Consider the following 18,318-nt stretch of genomic DNA (forward strand, 5'->3'; position numbering starts at 1 on the left):
TTAGAAACATTTCCATTATCCATTTAAAGAAGTATTGAAATGGTTACTGGAACTGTTTCTAATAATACCTTTGTCTTATCTTCTGTGAAGTTTAATATGAAGCAGAATCAAGGTGGTGTGTTTATGCGTGTTGTTTCTATAACAATTCCGAAATTGTTCCACACACTATGCTAGATTGTTCTGTCAACAATCTAGCATGGTAACAGCAAACATACTTTATCTTCAATATTACAATACGGCATGGCTACCATAGCAATATAATATGGTTATAGTACCTATGCAGGTTGTTCCATCTACCATCTTACATGGCTGCTTCAACAAGACGTTCTTGTTCACATAGCCATACCGTATTGTAGATATAGTCATATAATATTGCAACTACAGCAATATAGTATGGTTACATCAAGTATAAAATTTGGTGCACCTACCCTGCTATATGGTTGTCTCAATAAGACAGTATTGTTAAAATAGCCATACGGTATTGTAGGTACTGTAATTTAGTCTTGCAAATACAACAATATATAATGGTTACAATGACTATACGGTATGGTTGTCCACCTGTTGTCCAACCATCTAGTATCTTTGCAATACCTATACGGTATAGTATTCGAACGAATATGGTATTGTAGGCAGAGCTATAAAGGTATAGTTGGGATGTAGCTGTATTGTAATCTGCATGGTAATATTGACTATTAACTCCGATTATAGTTAAATTTACAATACAGAAATATGGTACTATTGCACATATGTATGGTAACAATAACCCGGATTTAATAGCCATACCTGTATGCTATTACTGGCCATAAGCATAGCTGTCCCTATATAAGCAATACTATTCTGGTATTATTAACCATTTAATGGTTATGCCAACTATACCATTTTTTAGGGTGTCTTTTAAAGATTATACATGGAGTTGATATAATAATAATAATAATAATAATAATAATAATAATAATAATAATAATAATAATAATAATAATAATAATAATAATAATAATAATAATAATAATATTCTGCAACTACCAACATTTTAAACTAGAACCTTTTATTGAAGTTTCATGTAGAAAGTATGTTTTGAGGAAAATAACTGTAATAAATATAACTGATTATCACGCGACAGTAAGGCATATAATAAACTAATTTTTAGAATATGCAGACGTAAATATAAAAGCTTTGCTACAAAAATACCTACACAGAGCATAATTCAATGAGCTCTGAAATACAATGTAACGAAATAGCCTATGAGATTCAGTCTACAGAGCAATTGTTACTTAAAGAATGGACATACACTATTTCGAGAATCGAGACAAGACGGGAAATGTTTACGATACTTTTCGTCTCGTCTCGATTCTCATCTCCAAAGAGAGACGAAAATTTTGATTTAGCCCTGACCCGTCTCGAATGTAAAATGTTAATTCTCATGTTATTTTATTTGTTTTAGAAACGAGATGAGAAACTCCTCTTCTCGTGAGCAACATTAAACCAAACCGAAATATTCTTTCCAAATGTCACGTTTCTCCTTGTAATGGTATGACCTGAGCGATAATTTAGCTTCTAGCTTTTAATCTTCTACGAGATAATAATAATAATTATTATTACTATTATTATTCCTGAAGATTTGATAGTTCAAGTATTGAAACATCCGAGTATTCAAATATCTGAATATAATAAAACGTATGTTATCGCTGATCAATCGCCACCAAAAATTCTAAAGTAAGAAAAAAAAATTGCAACGTGCATACGCAGAAGCACCTTGACCACTGAACCGCGATCGCTACGCTGTAAACGATCTGTCTTTAGTCTGGTTACGTTAGGTTTCTTTGTCTCCGCTTGCAAACTTGTATGTTATATTTTTCGATTCAAAATGTCTTTCGTATTTCTTTTATGAAGTCGGCAAAGTTTATATTAATAACTTGAGTTTTTCTTAAACCACTGGTTCACAAGTTCGTTCTTTCTCCACACGAAACTACAAATATGACAGATTGAATTCTCATACTCCCCATTTCTTTCAAAGCAGTCGCCATTACCTGGTCAAAGACTGATTTCCGCCACGATTCATATTAACCAAAATAAATTCATTTTTCGGAAGCGGAACTTTCACTTTCCGGATTTCGCAAAATTATGGAATTCAGTTATACTCCGGAATTCAGAAGAATTTCGTAACTCGGAAAGAATCCGGAATTGAGAAAAACTCCGACTTTCGAAAAAATCCGGATTTTCCGAATTCCGGAATGTTAACGAAATCAGAAATTTCTAAATTCCGGACTTTTCCGAATTCCGAAATTATTACAAAATTGGAATTTTCCGAATTCCGGAATTTGTCCGGCTTTACTTTCGGGAGTCCGAAAACTAACAATTCCGGAACGGGCTATCCCTAGTTTATACACAACCTTTCAGAACACTAAGCTAGTAGCTATCTACAAACAAACAAGTAATGCAAAGCATGTTGTATACTGCAATACGTCATGTATTAAAATCCGACACCATGACCCTTTTATTACATTATATGAAGAGCATGTAGGTCTAAATACCTCATGTATTACATATAATATAGGTTTTACTCTTCCAGCAAAGAAGAAACATGTGATCATAGTATACAACCCACAGAAGTGATAGCTGGCAATACAGTGGTCGTAATCCCTAACGACACAGGAAGTGAGCATTGCCATCGCCGCTGGTCTAGAGGCTAGCACGTGAGCCTTGGGTGTATGGAGTCTCGGGTTCGATTCTCGGCGGGAGAGCATCTATGATTTTTAACTGTTCTCGATGTTTCTGTGTTCGTGTCCCTGTCGTTATAAGTTATTAGAAAAAGCAAGTTAAACGAGTGAAGCAAGTAAAATTAGCAATAAGTAAGTTACTGAAACGCGTTCGGTGAGTCAGTTAAAAAAATAGTGGACAAAGCACTGGCTTTTCGCGCCGTCCATGCGAGTTCGAATCAATCTCGGCTTGATTTTTTATCCATTTGAGAGAAAGTATTGTTTCTTTTCGCTACAGGATGGATTTTCTCTTTGGTTTCATGTCAAACATGCTCACGTAATGAAAAGACGCTGTAGATGATGATGATGATGATGATGATGATGATGATGATGATGATGATGATGATGATGATGATGATGATGATGATAATGATAATAATAATAATAATAATAATAATAATAATAATAATAATAATAATAATAATAATAATATGAAATATTAGTAGCTAACTCGTGTGTGTATTTCGACAATATAATTTTATATTATTATGTGGAAATAAGTAAGGCTGGCTGGCGCCCGCCTCCCTAATTTTTTCGATGCGCCTTATGGGTCCACGGTGTCCAACGTTGGTCCCATCCCAGTATCACCTCCTGTTTTCTCGATATAAGCTATCGACATTTTGCCTAAAGAGAGCTCTGCCGTGGCCCCATGAGTACCCATGACAATGACTCTTCGTTCCTTTTGCATTGAAATCGCTTACTTTTCTGAGTACTATGAGTGCATACTGTCCAACGTTGCTCCCATCGCTCTACAGTTTCCCGTTCTCTCGATATAAATTGCTAATATTTTGTTTGTAAGGGAGATATGGCATTACAATCATTACGTATGAAGAAGAACTGAGGAAGATATTGCCTTGCCACAAACAACACCTATTATTATTATTATTATTATTATTATTATTATTATTATTATTATTATTATTATTATTATTATTATTATTATTATTATTATTATTGTTTTACTTACCACTAATGTTGCCTACCTTTATTTGCAATGCAATGTGTTACTAAAAAGCAAATCAAATAACACTCCTCGCCATTCAGGCTCCCGAACTCGAAATACATGAGTTCTCTGTGTTAGAGGAATGCACATTTATTATATTATTCTTTCAAATAACACGTTACACAAGTTACTTCACTTTCAATGTGTAATTTCATATCATCAGTAACAATCATCTTGTTCCGATAGAAAAATAACCCCCTCCTGCAAAAAAAAAAAAAAAAAAAACTGACCGTAGCGAAAGGGCCTGAACCTTCTTTAGGCGATTAATCGGGTCCAATATTTCAATAAGTTTCTGCACACAAATATTTCAGTAAAAGAGGAAAATTTATTCAAACTTTCTGAATACCTATTTATGGGCGAAATTTGCTTCCCTTGGAACTTTTTAAGAGTTTGAAGGGCCACCATTTTGAACATTTTCATCTGATTATTCTGGTTAACGAACTTATCAAGATATTTCAACAATTAATGTTTGTGCCAAGTTTCGTCTCAATCCGCTGAAAATTAGGGTGGTTATGGCATTCACAAATAGCGTTATATATATACAAATAGATAGATAAATAGACACACAGAGGGAGAGAGAAAAAGTGTTTTTCTCCCTTCTCGCATCTGTGGTGCGTCAGAGCTAAACCGGCCCCCTTTGCAAAACGTATTAACGAGCCTAACCTAAACACAAACCTCTTACTTGCTAACGTAGAAACGTGGTCGGGAGGTGTAAGGCATGTAGAAATTGTATTTTTAGTAACCATGAGTATGGTCGACTTCCATGTTTTTCCTTTTACTTTTTGCAGCTACTTCGGAACGTTCAATTTTTATTCTTTACTAATTGCAAATGGCGTTTACATTCAAAATATGAGGAATTTTGGTGGCATTTGTTCGGATATTCTTCTCTTTCGAAATGAAGACAAGAACAAAAGCAATACGCAAAGACAAAAAGTATTATCAGTACTAAACATTACCAATAATAATTGCTACGAAAAACTAAATACGACCTCTTTTACCATCTCTCATGAGTTGTATGTATTATTAACAAAAATTTTTAAAAATGTCCTTGCCGAGGATTCGAACTTGCGTCCTTTGCATTTGTAAGCCAGCACCTTAACCACTACACCAAGATCATGGCATGGTAACAGTTTAGTTGTCGGGGTATTTGTTGTATTTGTGTTTTATGTTCCCACTTCGACAATTTTTACTCTTTTTTTGTAAGTTTAACAGCTGTTTCTGGCTTTCTCTTTCGGTGTCGTCCTTTATTTACACAATGCACTATTCGTATTCACAGCTTGTGCCCCTCTGCAATGTCTTATTCAGATTAAGCTTTTCTTTTTGCCCCTCAGTAAACATTTGATTGATTTAATTCTCATACTCTCCACGGATGGAGCGCAGGAATGCCAGACTCGAAAAATAGGTGTACATTTACTTTCCTGACAGATCATACATTCCAATGTACCTCGAGGAACATTCTTTACACATGATCAGTATGTACTTGTGTTGGGTGGGTTGTGACGTAGGTCATCAGAAAGGAAGGATTTCTTGGAAATTCGAAGAAACGAAGGGGGTGGCCATCTCTCCGAACCCCTTAAGGATGGAGACTTGAAATTTAGTATTTGGATTTCTCATTTTAAATAATATGACACGCGTTTCAACTTTTTTTTTTTGATACTTTAGTAAAATAGGGAAAAAGAGATGCAAAGAGAAGGAGACGAGGATTGCAATTATTATAATAAGATATTAATATCTAGAAACCTTCGAAGATTAGAAACACAAACACGGAATTTGGTAGGCCTATATGAAGTTCTCATTCAAAATAATTCAATACATATTTCAGCGTTTTTGATATTCTACCTAAAAGGAAAGAAAGGGGATGAAAATTATTATTATTATTATTATTATTATTATTATTATTATTATTATTATTATTATTATAAGGTACCCACATCTCTGGATTTCTTACGAATAGAAACATTAAAGTTGGTAGTTTGATTTTTCATTTAAAATAATTAAACACGTATTTGAGCGTTTTTTCCCACTTAACGCTGTAACATGTCACTCTGTTAGTTACTTTTGCAAAAAAAAAAAAAAAGTAACAGTTATTATTATTATGTAAATTCATTCTGTTTTGAGTCTTCGATAAAATAGTTCCGTTTGGCAACTTCTTGAATACAGCGCCTTTAGTGGCGACTGTTGTTACTTTATCCAGCATTTGAATTATCCTCATTAGATGTGTGTGCTGGAAATGTACTCGGTAAAACCTTGTAATAGTAAGCTCTATCTATCGCAAATTGGTGAATTATTGCATTAGAGAGTTGTGTGTATGTAACAAGTGAATTCAATTCGATATTCTAAAGTGTGGACTGTTATTTACTTAATATTGTGGTGAGTTGTTTAATAATTTTCATAAATTTAAATCGGATTCATATATGTTCTAATGGAGACTTAACTCTGTGATTAAGTGAGATATAGACATTTTGTATTAACCATACTTATAACTTCCTATATTTGATATATATATGTTTGAGAATTCGGTACAATTATTCAAATCATTTTAGGTCGTCGTGGTACACGATTAACTAGAGATTTATAGACACTAATGTTAATTTCACTTGCATTTGATTTAATGTGTCCAATTAGTAGCAGCGACTTTAATTACTTGTAAGGAAATTTGTAATGTCGATTGATTTTTGTTATAAAGATAAGATTACTAAATCATTAACTTAATATTTACCGAAGCTAATATCAAATCCTTGACCTATTTATGGTTTTTGCTATTGGCCTAATTTCTAGGGAGGTTATATGGTATCCATATTTAAGCTGAACATATTGTGCCCTTAGGATTACTGGCAACTACACTTAAATTAAAAATATATATATTGTTTCTCAAATGTGGCGGGTATTCACAGGTGGGAGGCCCGTACCGAGTAACAAGCTCCTAATGTAAATAGGGACGTTACAACGTAAAAGGGAAAGATAAGAGATGGGGTGGTTCACTAAAATGCCTTTCGAGGTGTGAATTTCGTGACAGAGTTTTTAGCTCAATCCCATTCTATGTGAAACAGACAGATGGAAGAACGCAAAATATTGTCACATTAGCACTTAGGAGCATATGCTATATTGTGCGAGACCGTATGCGGAGCAAATTGGGGGTTTGAGGGCGAAGCCCCACCAACGCGAAGGCTAGTATAATATAATTTTATTGTTGTTGTAAGCATAGCTACAATTATACTATGTTTCTAACAACTACATTTAAGAAATTACCTTATATAGCCAATTTCCAACCCCCTATTCCTAGTCTGGTCTAATGCTTTGTAACTTTACATACTGAATTATACCATTGCAAAACAGGTGTATTCGGACAAAAAAAAAAACCTATATAGAGCATCAGCCGAAAGAACATTTTCAACATTAATAAGGTTGAAGATATGGCTACAACCCCAGATGGGTGCAGATCGACTTAGTGGCCTGGCACAACTTGGAATGTCTACGCATCGAGACAAACGTAGATTACGATCGTGTCATCAACAGTATTGCCAGGAACAAGAAAGGACTTAGGTTTGGGTTTGTGCTGTAACTTTCACTGAGATGGACCACAAGGTGACTAAGGCCGTTGTGTGGTTTTCGCCCGTCGTTGTTTTTGCCAGTAATTAATTCTAACTCGTAGGTATTCCCCACAAATCATGAGTCTGAGTCTAAAGTTGAATTCCTTGGATGCATCTCAATCGCAAACAAAATCAAGAAATATGAACGAACTCGAAAAAGTTTTTGAAATAGCTTTGTTTAAAATCTTTAACCGAAACAGAAGGGCACAATTACAATCCTAAAAAATAGGTAATTGTATATAGGCTGTATTATATTTTTAATAAACAGTTATATATTATACATACGATATTTGTTTGTTTAATGTTTCAAGTTTGTGCCAGAACGGCTAAAGGAGACGTGGATCTACTGATTACAGAGGAATCCGAACCACTTTTTTTTCATTTAACTGTATCCTCACCGGGAATTGAACCCTGGATCACACGCACCAAAGACAAGCGTGTTAGCCACTAGACAAACGGGGTCCATATTATATCTGACATGAAAGAAAAAAGTTATACGTACTTCATTCTCCATTGGTAATTTCGTTTAAAAGTGAGAAGTTTTAAAAATTAAATTTTAATTTGCATTAAAAAAAAAAAAAATCTGATATTGTCAAATATTTCCAGTCGGTATGTTAAAGGAAATATCATTTGTGTGCAGTGATAAACGGAAACATCACTTTGGGTTTACATTTCTGATCTTTCGTTTATTTTGTTGTAGGCTTTGCTAATCTTTCAGATTTTCTTTATACTAATTATACATTATAATGGCTTATATTGTGAGCCTATATAATTTTAATTCATATTTTAATTCATGTCAAATTTATACACATTTCGTGCTAGATCTGATAAAATTTCTGTTGAGTTTGTGTAAGAGAAAGTTTAGTATAGATAGTTTTGTTATTACATTATTTGCAGTATTTTTTTGAATAAATTGTGTATTGACCTTCGTAACGTTTTATGTGGTTAAGGAATACTGCAATATAATATATTTATATAGGAAGTATACTTACAATTTATTTTTTTATATGTTACTGCTGTAACTTAAATTCAAACCGTCGCTCTGGATTACTGTTAGTAGTACAGTACAAGGTTTAAATGCAATGATGATTAGTATTATGTATTAGAAAGTGTATCCATCTCATTCTCCTGTACTTGATCTGTGCAGGCTAGTTCTTTTAAGACAGAAATAATAATAATAATAATAATAATAATAATAATAATAATAATAATAATAATAATAATAATAATAATAATAATAATAATAATAACATTCTTATTTCTGGGGGAAAGCCACGAATTTCATGTTCGGGTAATCACTATAGTATACCACAGAGAATATCCACGAAGCCACTAACCATCCTCCGAGTTCAGTTAAAATATTATATATTTTTCTTTTCAATTTTCAATTTGCTGAATTATATCTCATATAAACAGAAATGAAAGCAACATGTAAAGACTGCTTCCCTATATTTTGGTCCATTTGAACACTGTGCCATCACTTTATAATTAATAGCCTATTGTATTATTTTTAAGCTACCAAGAAATGTACGTACATAGAAATATCATAATGTCTTTTGCTATTTGTTAACATTTTGTATTATTCTTCATGCATGTGTACTTTTGTTATCTATTTTTGCGTAGACCAAATCTGTCGTTTTTTTTTTTTTTTCAACTGCCGTCCCGCAATTGTTATTTAAAATATAAATTATTAGAGCAGAGTGTATTCTCTTTCGTTAAAATGAATATCATCGTTAGTATAGTACAGTATTTTCTTTTGTGGAAGTACTGTGCAAGACAGTGCATCTGATATACTGCGGTGCCTAGTGAATCATAACACCGCCACGCCTCCAAAACGGAGGTGCATATTTAATTTATATCTACAGAAAGAATATACTTTCATTTAACAAAAAAAAAAAAAAAAAAAAATCGGGTCCCAAAATGGAATCTGGGAGTCTGGTTAACCCCCCCTCCCCAATCCAGTCCCGCATTCATATGCGTCCGATTCTTGCAAATTAAAATTCTGGTCATCTTAAGGCTACGCTCATCTTCCAGGAAGCGAACCGCCCCCCTCCCCTAAACGATCTTTCTGGATCCGTTAGTGGCTACAGTATATCTAGTTCTCCAGATATAAGGCGTACAGGAAAATTTTTGATTGAATGAAATATATTGGATTTTTTGGATTAGGGTCCACAAAATGTTTGAACGGCCCCTAAATTGAGTTTTCGTATTTTTCACGGAATAAGCACATCATACTGAGTTAATTGATAGTTTGGGTTTGGGTACATTATATGTAGTTCTCCAGATATAAGGCCTACAAGAATTTTTTTGCTTGAAATATATTGGATCTTTTGATCTAAAAAGAGAAAATACCATGTCAGTTTTTCTGTCTTCTTCTACTAGTGATCAGTGATACCAACCTGAAACGTTATAAAATCCCATTTCGAGAGGCAGAAATTCCCATTTTGCTCTTGAATATTCCACACTATACTAATAACAACATTACTTACTTTGGAAACATGAACAGTGAAATCACTGTATATCAGTCATTATCTTCAATATGTGAGTGAATCATCCAAAAATTCTGATATTTCTACGTTTATCAACCAGCTTATGAGCAAGTGTTTTGAAACAATTGAAAATGCTGATGAAAATAAGTATATTTTGTTGTGAGTTTAGTATTTCCATCATGGATCTGTGCATTGATTTTCCACTGAACGTAATAAAGCTAGATAAATTTCATTCGTCAGTCATTTCGTATGGATCATTTTCAGGACCGGATTAACCTATCCGGAGGCCCGGCGCTAGAAAAAAATATGTGGCACCTGCTGACTTCGCCTAATAATTTGCCTAATACGCCTGTGAAGGTTCAGTAGGAAAGTAAAAGGAATATGTTTCATATTTTTTTATCATATTTTATTTTATGATGATGATTGTATCTTGATGATTCTTTCTCGATAATCATTGAGATTTTGATCAGAGTAGAGGCCCTTGTCCACCTGGATGGAGGCCCCCTTTAATCCGGCCTTGATCATTTTGCAAGCTGAATGTTTCTCGTTTTACCATCTTCCGTTAATTCTGTTCTTCATTCATTTTTCCTTTTTCCAAATACCAGAATACAATTAACGTTCCTTAGCGCAAAATTTGACAATTAACATTAATTTAATGTCTATTGAAGATTCATTTGTCTACTTGCCTATATATATATATAAATTCCCATAAATCTTGCCGATTTATGCAAAAATTCCCCTTTATCCCATTTTGAGAAATCATTGTCGAAAAATCCCAAAATATGGGATTTTCCCCACGAGTTGGCATCATTGGGAATATTCCCGGCAGGAAAGAAAGTAAAAAACGGAAATATTCTGGGCTTTTTGTCCTGGCATATAAATTCTCGCGGAGGAATTTATTTCTATTCTTTTACTTTATTTTCCAAATTATAAGAACCATATGACTAATTACTTTATTTTCATTTATTATCATTTACTTCTAGGTTTTAAATAATTTGGGGGTTTAAAAAATTGAAATTCCTTGACTGTACTTCATACACAGACAAATCTACAGCCCTAAATTTCCACAGACAAATCTACCGCCCCCTAAATTTTCTCCTTAAATGTATCATTCTCTCCCCAAATTTATCATTCTCTGCCAAAACGTACCATTCTCCTCTCAAATGTACCTTTCTCTCCCCAAATGTACCATTCTCTCCTCAAATTTACCACAGCCCCCGCCAAGTGAACTTTGTGGTGGACAAACACCGTGTGCGTGGGTTTTCTCGGGGTTCTCCCGTTTCCTCCCACTTTCTTCATTCCACCATTTTCATTCATCACTCATCATCACCGTCTCCTTTAGCCTAACCGGCATAACCGTGGGACGTAAAACTCAAATATTTCATTTCATTTCATTTCAAATTTACCACTGTCTTCTCAAATTTACCATGAATGGCGGGAAGTGTAAGAAAATTTTCAAAAATAAACCTTGCTTTTCTTTGATTTTGAGCACTTTTTATTACTTTTTTTCCTTCCATTTTATAGATATGTGTACACATGCATTTTCCTAACATGAGTAACATTATAGGGCACTTTCTTAATTTCGTACCGGTAACAGACAGCATTGGTTTAGGCTGACAGAAGTAATAGTTAAACAGCTAAAAGAAATGCACATTCCTATCAAAGACAAGAGGGGCCAAGGATATGACAATGGTTCCAATATGAAAGACGAACATTCAGGTATTCAAAAGAGAATTTTAGAAATAAACTTCCGGGCCTTCTATGTTCCTTCCCAGACAACACGTACGTGTACGACACATGTGCACTATCCATGCATAAGCCGTACATTTGCACATGTGCATTTGTGTGGATGATGAATACATACATAACCCGTGCATAAGCCGTACACGTGAATTTGCGTGGATGAAGCACATATACATAATCCGTGTATGTGCACATGTGAATTTACGTGGGTTATGCACACGTACATAACCAGTGACTAAGTCGTGCATGTGCACATGTGCATTTGCATGGATAAAGTACACATTTACATAATCCGTGCCTAAGCCGTTACATACACATGTGCATTTGCGTTGGTGAAGCACAAGTACAGAACCCGTGCTGAAAACCGCTATGTGCACATGTGCATTTGCATGGATGAAGTACACATTTATATAACCCGTGCTGTAGCCGTTATATACACATGTGCATTTGTGTGGATGCAACGCACGCACGAAACCCGTGCTTAAGCCGTTATGTACACATGTGCATTTGCGTGGATGCAGCGCACGTACAGAACCCGTACTTAAGCCTTTATGTGCACATGTGCATTTGCATGGATGAAGCACACATTTATATAACCCGTGCTTAAGCCGTTATGTACACATGTGCATTTGCATGGATGCAGCGCACGTACGTAACGCGTGCTTAAGCCGTTATGTGCACATATGCATTTGCATGGATGAAACACATATTTATATAACCCGTGCTTAAGCCGTTATGTGCGCATGTGCATTTGCATGGATGCAGCGCACGTACGTAACCCATGTTTAAGCCGTTATGTGCACACGTGCATTTGCATGGATGAAGCACACATTTATATAACCCGTGCTATAGCCGTTATGTACACATGTGCTTTTGCGTGGATGCAGCGCATGTACATAACCCATGCTTGAGCCGTGCATGTGCACATGTGCATTTGCGTGGATGAAGCACATTTAAATTACCGGTGCTTAAGCCGTTGTGTGCACATGGGTATTTTGCACGGCTACTGCACGTGTGTATGAGACGTCCATAATACCGTGCAAGTGTATACTTTTACTTTCATTCTTTTACTCTTATTCTCATCAACAGAAAGTAACCTCCATTTTTGGTAGGTGTCGTTTTTCCTCCAGGCGGTGTTATAGAGACTTTTCGACGAATAACAGCCGAATGATTGTAAAAACTCCATAACGTCCACTGAGCTAGGATACAAGATCAACAGGTGGCAGCATTGTACTGATGTAACTACAGTCAGACAGTTCATAGGTTTACAAAATTATTTTCGTGACCGATTACAGCGGAATATGTTGCGTTATTTGTTACTTGGCAAACATGACAAAGATACTACCTAACGCTTTGCTCGTTGCAAATAATAAACTATAAAAGTAAAATTCTCACTGATAATTCTTAGTTACTTGTTATATACTTTGAAGGTGATGTCTTTGTTGTTCACAGACTCAACTCAGAATTCAGAATCGACCATCGATTCATCGATCTGAGAACTATTACTAACGCTCTGCGAGCAACTGATATTTTTGTTCACTCAGGGAGGATTGTTCTGGTACAGACAATCGACATCCCCTTGCAGTCCGTATTGTTGACTCAAGTGGGAGCCCGTGGCCATCATCACCTATTCTTTACTTCATCTATTTTTGTGGAGGGCCAGTGCTTGCACTGACCGACATCTCCGCGAGGACGTATTGCTGCCTCAAGTGAGAGCCACAGTGGGCTTCCCCTACCATCTACTCCATACGATTGCCTCGAACATTCACGTTATATACTCTGCTAGGTTAAACCATCATCATGTCCCCCTACCCAACGGGAGCGAAGGGTACAGCCAAATCCGGTCACTCTGCTGGTACGAAGACTTCGAAAGCAGATACCTCGAAACAACCTGAGTCTCGATCTCGATCACGATCTCCAATCGGACACTCCAAGCAATCAGAGTCTAAGAAACCACGGCATTATAGCTCTGATGGAGAAGGCTCCACTGCCTCAATGAAAGTGAGAAACACCGAGATGGACTGGGCTAATGCCCCACCATCTCCAACTTTGCCAACTAATCAGGATACAATGTATAATTTCATATTAAAGAACTTCGACACTAAGTACCGAACTGCACGAGCAATCTTCATACAAATCAATAAATATGTACCGCGCGCAGATGTGCATCAAATTATACCTACGAGAGACGGCATCATCTTAAAATCTCCTAATCCTAATTTTCACATACATGTGCGAAATAAAGCTACCTTTGAAATCTTTGGACCGCAGGCTGTGTTGACGCCTCTTACCCCGAGCCAACGAAAATCACCTCCACCTCCTCGTCGTCCACCATTGCTATCAGTTGTTATCAGGGGCATTGAACCTGAACTCACCGACGATGAGATATTTGATGAGCTTCGCTACGAGGGTCTCGAAATCAAGAAATGTATCAGGATACGTAACAACACTGGTCCTACCTACCTCGTTCGTGTCTTGACCGACCAACAACAAATCATTGATCATCTATTAGCTAATGGGGCCTATGTCTATCGCCGCCGTTACAAGGTAGAACCGTCTCGAACGCCTCCTCCGCTTCCAATCCGCTGCGAGAAATGCCAGACGTATAATGATCATTACACTCATAACTGCACCAACACTGTTAAATGCGGATATTGTAGCGGGAGTCATCTGACCCGAAATTGCCCAAATTCAAGTGCACCTCCTCAATGCACTTCGTGTCCTGAAAAACATCCAACTTACAGTTATCGCTGTCGTGGCAAGCCTGCACCTACCCCTGATAAGCCAGAATTAGTAGCTCCCATCAAAACTTCCGATGACCCCACTCCACCTGCAAACTCGCTGACCCATCCTGTTACAGTAGAAGACCTTTTACGCTTCTTAACTCTCACCTTACAAAACATTCTGCCATTTCAACGTCCGCACGTTCTCAATCAAATCATTCACTCTGCTAAACTTCTCTATAATCTCCAACTACACGCCACATACAGCGGATCTAATGTCCATTTCCAAATACAACCTACTGAAACAACTGTTTGAACATGGCTCATCATCTCTATAGTACAACCATTCTTCTTGTTCTATACATTATGGCATACAACCTGTTATTTCTTAACATACGGTCTCTCCTCACACATCAAGTGCTGTTTCAGCAACTTCTTTTGGAGGAGAATATCGCCGCTTTTGCAGTTAATGAAACCTTTCTAGCTCCTTACATTACCTGCTTTGTTCCCAAATATACTCTCCACAGACACGATGGACCCAGCGGTGCACGTCTGCACGGTGGAACAGCCATTGGTTTACAATATCGCATACCACATCGCACTATTACCTTACCACACACATTGCAGCTGCCAGAATATAATGTTGTATTATTATATCTCAAGGGTCATACAATAGCCTTCGCAACCATCTATGTCAGGCCGAGACACGATATACCTTACCACTTCTTTCAACACCTCTCCGATACCTACCGTAAATTCATTATCATGGCAGACATCAATTTTCATAGTAGGCCTCAATATGAGAAACAGCGATTTTTGGATTTTATCAGTCTTCATACCACCGGCACCTTTCATGTTCTACCAAAGCCAACTCGCCCCTCTAGCAACTCCACACCAGATATCGTAATTTATTCCACATCGATCAACTCTCACATCACTATTGACGTTTTAGATTCTTTGGGGAGCGATCATGTTCCCATCAAGTTATCATTAACTACCAATACTTCTCCACACAATACTATATCCAAGAAGAAAGTGTATCTATATCATCAGGCTAACTGGCCAGCCTATCATGAGACCATTACACACTCACTCTCAGATAACTTTGACTTAACGTCACAAGATGACCTTGACAACGCCGTTACCCGACTCACTCAGACTTTACAAACAGCAGCCGAACAGCATATTCCAACTACCTATATTACTCCGCATAAACCTAAACTTCCTCCACGATACCTACCTCTCATTACTGCAGCTCGGCGTGCTTACAGAGAATACACACGCAGTCGTAACTTAGAAGCACTTCGCCTCCATAGACAGTATCTGCGCATCACTCACAATTATATCGTTGCATACAAACGCCTTATCTGGACCAGAACGTGTAACAAACTCAACGAAAACTCACATCCTACCAAATATTGGCGACAGTTCAATCAGCTCATCGGAAAATTTCAACGGACGCCCTACCCATTAGTTGTTAATCAACAAGCACTATCTTCTGATCAAGACAAAGCTAACACATTTGCCCAACACTTTCAACAAATCTTCACTCCTCTACCTGGTTGGCATACTCCATTACATCTAAACGAAGCTGTCGATAGTCGATCTGACCCAAACTTACCACATTTACAACCTAATCTCAATCACGCCTTGGAGTTCGATCATCCACTTGCAGTACCGATTCAACCTGCTGATATCCAGGCCACACTCCTCAACAAACGAAATTCCGCTCCAGGCTTTGACGCTATTACCTATACACTGATTAAGAACGCCCCTCCTGTTGTCTTCACCATACTAAGTATCATTTATACATTCATACTTCGAACTGGTTTTTTCCCCATAACTTGGAAGTACTCAAAAGTCTTACTTTTTCCAAAGCCTAATAAGCCTCCATCTGACCTCACGTCTTATCGGCCGATACAATTAACATCTACCCTAAGCAAAATTTTGGAACGCATATTAGTTCGCCGCCTCCATGACCATTTGCAGAATCACGAGTTACTTCCGTTGCACCAAGCTGGGTTTAGACCTAACTTTAGCATTCTAGATCCCCTGTTACGCCTCAGTACTTCTATATATAACCAATTCAATCGAGGCAATCCATCTAGCCTGGTTACCTTCGATCTAGAAAAGGCATTCGATAAAGTTTGGCACCAGGGTCTTATATACAAGTTATACTCTTTTCAACTTCCCCGCTCTTACATCAGAGTTATACATTCCTTCCTTACAGCCCGACTTGCCTACATCTCCATCAATGATGCTCTGTCCTTTCCAATCTTTTTGAATTCTGGCGTACCACAGGGATCTTCTCTTTCACCCCTATTATATTTGCTGTACGTATCCGACTTGCCCACTACTCCTAACGTACAACTTTTCCAATTTGCTGACGATACAGCATTTCTGGCTATCGGTCGGACAATTACTTCTATTCAATATAGCCTTCAACTGGCCATTGATGCTTTTGTTGATTGGTGCGACATCTGGCGCTTGGCAATCAATGCTACGAAAACGCAAGCGATCGTTTTCTTACCATCTGGACGACGATCACGGGTGCATCGAAATCCCCAACTGCTACGTCTTCATGTTGATAACAGCCCGGTTACAATCCATAGTACTCTTAAATATCTTGGCGTTGTATTTGACTCCAAGCTCACTTGGATGCCTCATCTTCTTACTGTCATCGAGAAAGCCAAAAACCGACTCAATTTACTAAAGCGCCTAACAGGTACCACGTGGGGTCTAAACTCTTCTCTCCTTCTCAATACCTACAAGGTTTTCATGCGCCCAATTCTAACCTATGGTCACACAGCCTGGATATCAGCTCCCTCTAAATATTATCTTAAGTTAGCCATTCTTGAACGCCATGCGTTTCGTTTAGCCTTCCGCATCCGTCTTCCGCATCCGACACGCCTTCTTTATGAACGCATCAATTTTCCTCCACTATTATCACATCTTGAGGCCCTCCGCTCAAACTACGTTCAGAAACGCATTGAAGCTGCTCATCCCATATTCCTGAGCATTCTCCGCAATGACCGAGACCATGACACTCCCGCTGTATATTATCCCACACCTCTTCAGCATCTGATGACCCTTTATCATCTCAACATCGGCCAAGACAACATTGATCCAGAAGTTTATGACATTTATCATCCTGGCACAGTTTCACCACTCATCTATCCATCTCATGCACAGTAAAACCATCCACTAACAGGGCTGCCTTTGTCTCCATCAGTTCCTGCGTCGCCCCAGGAACAGAAGATAACAGCATTTGTCTAACTAACATCACCCATGTGTTGTGGCGTCGTAGCACTTCACCCTCATACCATCCATCATTACAGATATAATGATTGTCATATACTTAGCTGTTAAAAATCATGCTCTCATAGCTCTTCATGTATTCAACTAACCACTATATGTTTGCTATATCTATTCATTTCAGGCACCGCAGTTCCAGTAAGATCATAACTTGTATGCCAGCCAGCCAGTCTGGACCAGCAACCACCGTAACTGAGGCTTGTCCTCACACAATTGATGACCCTCCCTATGCAATATGAAATATGAATAAAGTTCCAAATGAATTGATTATTAAATAGCACCTAGACCCTCTAATGATACCTCTGACCTCTTATGCTTTTCTCTCTCTTACCGAAGAAAGGGCGCAACCCTTTGAACGGGTAAACGTAAAAAAAAAAAAAAAAAAAAAAAATCTTTGTTGTTCGCATACTGATCCAAGGAGCCTAACCTCTCTTGTGTATGTTAATGTGCTAGCTAGGACCAAGTGTAGCATACGCATTTGTGAGCACAGCACACGTACAACACTTAGAGGGTTGACGGAAGTTTTCACTTTCGGAGGGCAAACTTGCTTTTTGAATCTCATTAATAATCTTCTCTTTCATTTTCATCTTCGTTTGGGCTTCGGCCCTAGGATTCATCATCACTATGTCGGACTCTGGCAATTCACTTGGACAATCGAATCTTGGTCGACATTCTGGCTTACCTCAAACTCTTCATACT

General features: G+C 37.4%; 1 protein-coding gene across 1 annotated transcript in view; it reads left to right on the forward strand.

Annotated features, from left to right (window-relative positions):
- LOC145694746 (uncharacterized) overlaps window positions 1–18,318 on the forward strand; it is a 432,718-nt gene that overhangs the window by 194,354 nt on the left and 220,046 nt on the right. The gene's annotated exons all lie outside the window — the stretch shown is intronic.

Source organism: Thermobia domestica, chromosome 9 (genome assembly GCF_964235325.1).
Source record: "Thermobia domestica chromosome 9, izTheDome1.hap1.1, whole genome shotgun sequence".
Lineage (NCBI taxonomy): Eukaryota > Metazoa > Arthropoda > Insecta > Zygentoma > Lepismatidae > Thermobia > Thermobia domestica.